The sequence below is a fragment of the Lynx rufus genome, unplaced genomic scaffold (assembly GCF_022079265.1).
Source record: "Lynx rufus isolate CCGP_SWC_20201006 ecotype Redwood Valley unplaced genomic scaffold, mLynRuf1.p SCAF_3, whole genome shotgun sequence".
NCBI lineage: Eukaryota > Metazoa > Chordata > Mammalia > Carnivora > Felidae > Lynx > Lynx rufus.
In genome coordinates this window covers 54,406,817-54,415,502 of record NW_025814845.1, presented here as the reverse complement: position 1 = coordinate 54,415,502, position 8,686 = coordinate 54,406,817, and positions in this window count along the sequence as shown.

The window sequence follows — 8,686 nt, the reverse complement described above, 5'->3', positions numbered from 1 at the left end:
GGCTCAACATTTATTTTTGCAACAATACTCAAGATTAATAATGTATTTTCTATTGGGGACACAAAATGTAAGGGAAATTCAAGCATAAAAATGGTTTATGAACATATATGCCATAGATAAGTATTTATAAGCAGGCAATATTAATATATAATAGAATTGACACTTAAATTTATAAATGGTTAAGTTAAGCCAGATGGCTAATTGGATTTAGGGACTCCATTTGATGAATAAAAAAATAATGCCATCTTTGAAAATAGGCCAGTAAAACTCTGGCCCCACTGCATTTTCAGAGTGATAGGAAGAGAAAACCCCATTAGCAAACAGCAAATCTCATCCAAACCTATCAGCAGAATTGACAAAACTAGTTCCAAGCCTTGGAAGATAAAATGAGAACATCGTCCCTCTCTTATCCACTTGGAGTACAGGGCCTGATATGTGATTGTACCTAATAAATATTAACGTACTTAATGAATATTTGTCGAACAAATAAATAATGAGAAACAGAGTTTTAAAAAATACCTCTCGGGGCGCCTGGGTGGCGCAGTCGGTTAAGCGTCCGACTTCAGCCAGGTCACGATCTCGCGGTCCGTGAGTTCGAGCCCCGCGTCGGGCTCTGGGCTGATGGCTCAGAGCCTGGACCCTGTTTCCGATTCTGTGTCTCCCTCTCTCTCTGCCCCTCCCCCGTTCATGCTCTGTCTCTCTCTGTCCCAAAAATAAATAAATGTTGAAAAAAAAAAAAAATTTAAAAAATACCTCTCTATCTTTGGATAGTTACAACAGAGTTTCAGACTCACACCTGAAAGTTTAGAGGTCTCCTGTCTAGTTTGATCCAACTAAAGGACTTAAATGCTGTCACACTCCAGGCTTTTAGCACACAAAATTTAGGGTTTCCTGTTCCCTGCTAATGAAAAGCTATGTGTTATTTCTATGTCCTTTTTGAACCAATGGCCCTTGAATCATGTCTGAAGAGATCCCAGAAAAAGACTTTATCATTTGGGGGAGAAAATTTGCCTGTGACTTTTTTTCTTAGTGTTGAATCTATTTTTAGGCCTTTATTTTTAAACTAATAATAATAGTAAAGAGTGCTTCCATGACAACTTCTAAAGAATTAATAGTGAGGAAATTCAAGAAAGAGAATTATGCCATTCTGATTAAGCTGAGTTCATGGTACATCTTGCTTCAACAACTTTCTTTAATCCCAGCTTCAAGTGTTCAAGCTGTTTCTGTGAACCTGAATGATTCATTCCTTTAGAGGGTCTGAAAACCCATTCTCCTTTTAGACTGATCCAAGATTCGTTTCACAGTGTCCCAGAAGGGCCCTGAGAAGGGCCAGTGGGAAAACTTCCGGCAGAAAAGAGATGTTGCCTCAATGGGAAGAAGAGTTTTTCAATCATCAGAGCTGTATGTGAAATTAGAAATATTGAATGTGTTATCACAGGACCTGGGAAATTCCTCATCACTGTTCATATACAGGACAGAAGTAGAGAGGCAGGAAGGAGAATCAGTCAGTGGTGAGGTCCATGACCTTTAAACTACTTTCCAATTTCTGAGGGTCCGTGAGTCTCCTCCTGGCATTCTGCAATAGCTTCTGAATCTAGTTGCTTACCTGAACTAACAAAGGCAAGAAGGAACATGGAAAAAAACTGAATCTCTAATTGGTCGGGCCCATTGTTTTCTTGAGACCAGCCTAGTTCCCTCCAGAGTCACTGCTTATTGGAAGTGCTCTATCTTCTCTCAGGACAACCAGACCAGACCAGTACTTTACCAGGCACACAGAATCCAGCCAAAACAAACCCTGCCGTAGAAATGTGGAAAACGGCTATTTTTCTGGCTACAAAGCAGATGGCTTGGTAGCCATCAATGACTCCTCAGGCCCCTACCTCAGAAAGACCCTATCTTAAAAACCATCAGATCCTACTTGATTTAACTCCATGTCCTTAAATATGATGTTCTGTGTCATGATGCTATAAATTAACTTGGTATTCTGACAAATGAACTGGTGTGCTTAAGTGAAGCCCATTCATTTCCTATTTCCCCTTTCTCCTGCTCCACTCCATAATTGGGCACTGGCAGAAAAACTCAAGTCCTTGGTTCATGCAGGGGAGAAGTGCAAGGAGAAAGGAAGGAAAAGCATCACTGTGGTGTGTGGTTTAGTTTCCCACAGTTGACTTTGGAATTCATCTCTCTGACTGCTTATTACTCACTGATTGTCATCAACCGCCAACTCCAGGGAGCGCTGGGGAGACAGCAAACAGAGGTGAGGATGAAAGGAGAACCAGAAGAGCAGAGGGAAGAGACAAAGAGCAAATAATAAAACCCACACATTTCCCTATAACTCTATGTAATTCTCTCAAAAGAAAAAAAATAAAAGATTACTCCTTTGACATGACTAAAGTGAGTTGAATTCACTCCACTGTGTTTCCAACTGCTGGGTATCATCTCCAAGGAGAGCACGGGAAGGTGCTGTAAAAAGACCCAGTTTCATCCTGGTAAATACCCTGTAATCGGATGCAGCCTCTGCTATCAATGTCACGGGTGGATGATCACTGAGGCACTCTTTTCTCCTAAAACAGAGGGACGGCAAGAACCATGGTTGAGTTTGAATGCCAGAGATACCCTGAAATGGCCCCATGAGATTCCAGAGAGGTTACTTCAGCGGATTCTAAAGCACCTCCTTCTGTTTAATGCTTAAATGCTTCCCACTCTTTTTTATGTATAGTGCTTAGTTTTACACTTAATATGTTTATTTTGGTTTTATAAAAAGGAGGAGGCTGCTCATGAAGCACACTTGTAACTGGCAAATTCACTGGGAAGCTCTGTCCTAGAGCTATACTCTAACTGCATAGTATCTTACAACATTTCTATGCATTAGGTCTGATTACAAATAATTACTACCTGCAGTTTGTGGAAGAAGTTTTCTAATTCCTTTTCTGAATAAGACCTGTTTCTCTCTCTCTCTGTCTCTCTCTCTTTCTCTCTCTCTCTCTCTCTCTCTCTCACACACACACACACACACACACCCCATATAAATATTTGGAGCTATGTGTTATGCAACTTTGCACTCTTTGCTCACAAGCTTTGGACATAGTAAATTATCAATAAATGTTACTTTATTTTATTTTATTTATTTTTTTTTAATTTTTTTTTTCTACGTTTATTTATTTTTGGGACAGAGAGAGACAGAGCGTGAACGGGGGAGGGGCAGAGAGAGAGGGAGACACAGAATCGGAATCAGGCTCCAGGCTCTGAGCCATCAGCCCAGAGCCCGATGCGGGGCTCGAACTCACGGACCGCGAGATCGTGACCTGGCTGAAGTCGGACGCTTAACCGACTGCGCCACCCAGGCGCCCCATATGTTACTTTATTTTAGTTTAAGCCTTTTGATGAAAAGATGGGAAAGGTTACATAGTACCTATTTGAGTAATCAGTATTGTTTTCTTCCTTATTCACTCTCCTACTATTTCCCCAACATTGAACCTGACCTGAGAGCTTTGCTGATCTTTAATACATTGAATTCTTTCCAGGTAAATTCCCAGTACAGTATATATACAAATGGATTTATCCATTCATTCAGTATTTTTTAAGCACTAATATGTTCCAGGCACTGTTCTAGGTACTGGGGATACTAATGAGGAAGGCAGACAGGGTCCCTAACAACTTGGAATTAACTTCCAGTGGGAAAACCAAAATATAAACAAAGTTTTAAATTTTATTTACGGCAAGGTGACCACAAAGGTATTTCTGAAGGTATTTCACTGAGGCCCAAGTGAAATGAGAAAGCAAAGGTACACGGAGGTACAAGGGAAAACAGTCCAAGAGAAGAAAAGAGCAAGAACACAAGCTCTGAGAGGGGAAAATTTTGAAATGTTTGAGGCCATGTGGCTGGAGTGCATGAAGGAGGGAAAGAACAGCATAAAATGAGCATTAAAAGATCATAAGGACCTCGCAGACATGGTAAGAGATTTCGATTTTATTTTAAATATAACAGGAAGTCATTCAAGAGTTTCGAGCAACGAAGTTGCATGATCACTTTGGTTATAGGACTATAGTGAAGGTGGGCGGGAGTGGAAGCTTAAGAGTTCGCAATAGTCCAGGTGAGAGATGATTGATATGTCTGGCACTACTGTTCCTGTACCGGAGATGATGAGAAGTGGTCACATCCGATTCGTGTTTTGAAGGTAAACCACCAGTGGATTGTTCTGTTGTGGGGAAGTGAGGAAGAAAGAAATCAAGAATGAGTCCTAGGTTTGGGACCTGAGCAATAGTGAAATGTAAATGATGTCATTTAATGAGATGAGGCAGTTCGGGCCAAGGAGAAGCAGCTTCAGAGGAAAAATCAAAACAATGTGTTTGTGATGTCCGTTACAAATGCAAATGAAAATCCAAAGCAATTAAATACAGGCACCTGAAGATCAAAGAAAAGTCAAACTTGGAGATACAAATTTGGAAGTTGTTAACAGATTTTATTTATTACCGTTAGATGTTATGTGTTCAAAAAACAACCCATTTTAAAATAGTTTTAGTGGAAAATCCAAGAGAAGGGAAATAAAAAAATCAAGCATCACAACTATCTCAAAAGAAGCAGTTTAGCATGATGAATTAGATTAATCACCATTTCCCTTCCAACTAGATTATCTCTTCTGTTCAAATAGAGAAAGATGGTTCAACCATTGAATCATTGATTTTTTTTTTTTTAACCCATACCCTTTCCTCTGGCTCCCAATGTAACCCATAAGCCTCCTTCCCTCCCTGCAAAAGAACAAAACAGTTTCACTGGCAAGGAAGTGCAAATCACTGTGACAAAGGTGGCAGATACAATCAATGGGAGAAGAAATAGTGTTTGGATAATCTGTGAACCTTAAGATAATGCTTGTTCAAGAGAACTTTGCTCACTGACTGTATAGATCCTTGGAGATAATATAAACTAAGTGAGATTTAATAACACACTGATTCTCAAACTGGAAAGATAGAAGGTCTTGGTGTGCTCTTGGTTGCACCTTTCTTTTTCTACTAAGGACAGTTCTTTCTTTCCCATAGACCCTACTTAGAGTTTTGCAAGAGCATTGGCACTAACCATGAGCACCATTTAAAGTGATTGCCACCTGTGATTTATCTTGTTTGCCTGTGCAAGCTTTGGGAAAGAAGCTGGCCTAAAAACTAAATTAATATAAAAAAAACAAATTGATTAGTGAGGCAGCCAGGAAATGGATACTGTTAATGTTTTAATAGGGGTGATAACACTGGCCTCCAGAAAGAGTTCACTTATTGACCCCTCTGGCTTCTTTTTATTTGAAGTCGTGACAAAACATACCCTTCATTAATCAACTTAACTACTTGGTTTGTCATTCCAAGGCCACACTGACATAATGAATGAAGTCTGTCTTTTGGAGCCCTGCTTTGACGTTGTTAAATATAGAAAGGAATTTGGCAAATATATCCACGGAGCATTCTCATATTAAAAAACTAACAAGATCACTTTATTAGAGCCTAATATCAGCAAAGAGCAAATCCCCAGAGCATTTTCTCTATGTGCTAGGAGCCACCCCTGCCAACCAAAGTATTGGGGCCTATTTCATGAAGGTGCTTTGTAGATGACACTTCCTATTGAAGTGCTCCTTTGCCTTTCAGCTTGTGAGTAGAACGAACCAAACACGGGAGAGCCTTTCCCTGTGTTAATACAACATGTCTCAGTGCCTTTACTCATCTCCACTTCTTTTTTCAGATGGAACCAGGGTTAGAGTTGCCCTCAGAGCTCAAGTGTACAAGGGGGGGCAGGTAGCAACTACTCGAAAATTTTCAATCCTAAGAGTGTTGAATGTCCAGGAAAAATGCAGAAAGCAGATAAGAATGAAGTTGTGGCAGAACCAGGAGCTATTTCTCAGGGTAAATAGGGGTTTGTTCAAAGAGAGGGTGGTTAAAGGATCTTGAAATAAGGAGGCTTATAGTTATGTTCACTAAATATTATTGAATGGATGAATGAACGAAGGAATGAATGAAAGTATCCAATCAGGTTAAGAAGCTACTTCAGGAGGCATCACTTTTTTTTTAAATGTTCATTTATACTGAGACAGAGAGAGAGAGAGAAAGAAAGAGAGGCAAATGGAGGAGGGGCAGAGAGACCGGGAGACAGAGCATCCGAAGCAGGCTCTATGCTGACAGCAGACAGCCCGATGCGGGACTCGAAGTCACAAGATCATGACCTGACCCAAAGTCAGATGTTTAACTGACTGAGCCACCCAGGTGCCCCTGGAGGCATCACTTTTTATACCATAGGAGGGATGCTGGGCAGATGGTTCAGATATCCTGACCAGAGAACAGATAGATAAGGAATCTATCTGACTAGATAGATGAGGGATCAGGATCAAGAAGTTTCATGGATTGGCAATCAATAGAGGATGACTCCTGAGGAACTAAATCCAGGGTGGATTATAAGGTGGGGACAGCAGAAAATATGACAGGGATCCTGTTAACGGAACTTGGGTCCAAGATGGAGGCTTCTTCACAACTACACTACAGAGTCAGAGCAGAGTCAGCAGTAAGATGCCTCTTGGCCTAGAGCTTGTATTCTCCTTGATTAGAATGGAGTCTGGGTCAAACTCTGAACCAGATCTAAGCTAAAATTGGAAATTTACTGCAACTTAGGGAATTGGTGGATGAATTGGTAAGGGAGCCAGACAAGTCATTATACCGTCTTCCTCTCAAAGATTCCTATAGCCAGTTTTATGGGAAGGAGCTACCAGGACATAAAGATATCTCTTCTTTGACCAAGAATAAGAGTATAGACTTTGGATTCAGGAAAGGGTTTCAGCTTCCCCATCTGTTAGCTAACAATAGCCTAGTGATAGTAACATAGCCTCTTTGTGTGTAAAACATGTAATGTGCTTAATACTGTGCCAGACTTACTCTAAGTTGCACACACACAAAAATGGTAGTAGTAGTTGTTGTTGCTGTTCTTGTTGTTGTTTCAAGAATTCTAGAAGGCTTACCACATGCCAGACACATCATCTCACTTGGCCCACCCAACATCTCTTGAGGTAGGTACTGTTGTTGCCACACACTTATACATGAGAAAAGTGAGACCCCAAGGGATTATGTAACTTGTCCAAGGTTACACAATTAGTACAGGAGGAACTGGTATTTCAAACCAGTTTGTCTGACACTAGAACCTTTGCTCTTACAATATACTGATCCTTGAAAGTATGAAACCATAATTGAGTCTTGAGTCTACTTTGGAATCTCAGATGGTGCTCCCAGATGACTCCTCAGAGGATGGTATACATCACATATGTGGTTTACAGATAACACCACCCTAACACTGACTCTTCTGCAGTTACTAAAGGTCTCTCTAAACCAATTCTGCTCTAATCTGTTCCATGTGGCAGGTGAACATCTGGCTATCTCTCAAGAGAACTCAAACCATATATACCCACGTAAGATTAGTGAGAAAAACACTCAGCTATGCATGAGGATTCTTCTCTAACTACACTGGGCTCGAATCCAGTTCTGCTGGTCTTTGGGTTATCAAAGACATGCATAATACTGTGTTCCCTAGTCCCAGAGTGCTCAGCTAAAGACCCTGGAACACCTAGCTAAAGACCCCAGGATGAGACTAACACTGGATTCAGGAGCATTAAAACAGGGTTTGATAGGAATGCCTGGGACTATGCTCACAGACAGCTTGGTTGCACTAAGCTCTAAAGCTATCCATCCCATCCAAAGGGACAGGACTGTAGATTTAAAAAAAAAAAAAAAAGGAGGTTCAAGATCTCGTGATTCCCCCAAATGCCTGTCTCTGCAGCACTATGAACGTCTAGGGTTCTGAGGGTTTGGAAACTTAATCAGAACGACATTAGAACTGCTGAGGGTCTCAGTTAAACCCAAAATACTAAGCTCTTTCAGGAGACTGGCTAGGCTGGGCTTCAACAACCCCACAACTCAAAGAAGACACGTATTCATCTGTAGGACCTAGTGGAGGAGTCTGAGCCATGTTAAAGAGCAACGTTAGTCCTCTGCAGTTTCTTAAAGGTTTTTTGGAGCTCAGCATGGGAGTTCCAACAACTGTAATCCCCAGCAAGCACTGGCCATGGCCCACCACCTCATGTCATCCCCTTCCCTAGAGGCCCCACCACCTTGGCTATTTTAAAGCCGGAAGCCCCAGTCTCTGCCATACACAGAGGAGACAATGCTCGCTGGCATTTCTGGGGCCTATCTAAAATTCACCACTAAGTTCCTAAGCACTATCTTTCCCCATTGGCGAACTAGGACAGTGCTCCACAAACTGCCTCCGACTACAGGGCCGTGCAGCCTTCAGAGTTTTTGCAGAACACCAGAGGAACCAGAAATGAGGAATCGCTGACATTCCCAACAGCACTACTGAAGCCTCTCAGCCATGCTAAGGATAGTAACAGGCGAGAAAATCTCTGGGGCTTCCATTCAAAGTAATACAATCCAGTATTGTATTGATTGAGTATTCTCAATCAGTGGTATTGAAAGTCTGAGAAAGCAAGTGGCAGGGGAGGTACACAGAGCAGATAGCAGGGTCTAGTTGTAACGTAATGGATTTGGGCTCCAGAAGGAGGACACAGAAACTGCACTTTTCACGGAACAGCTTGCTCCGTTTACACGGAAGCTACTAGAGACAAGCATCATAAGTACCATAGTCAGGACCCAGGCCATAATGTAGTTT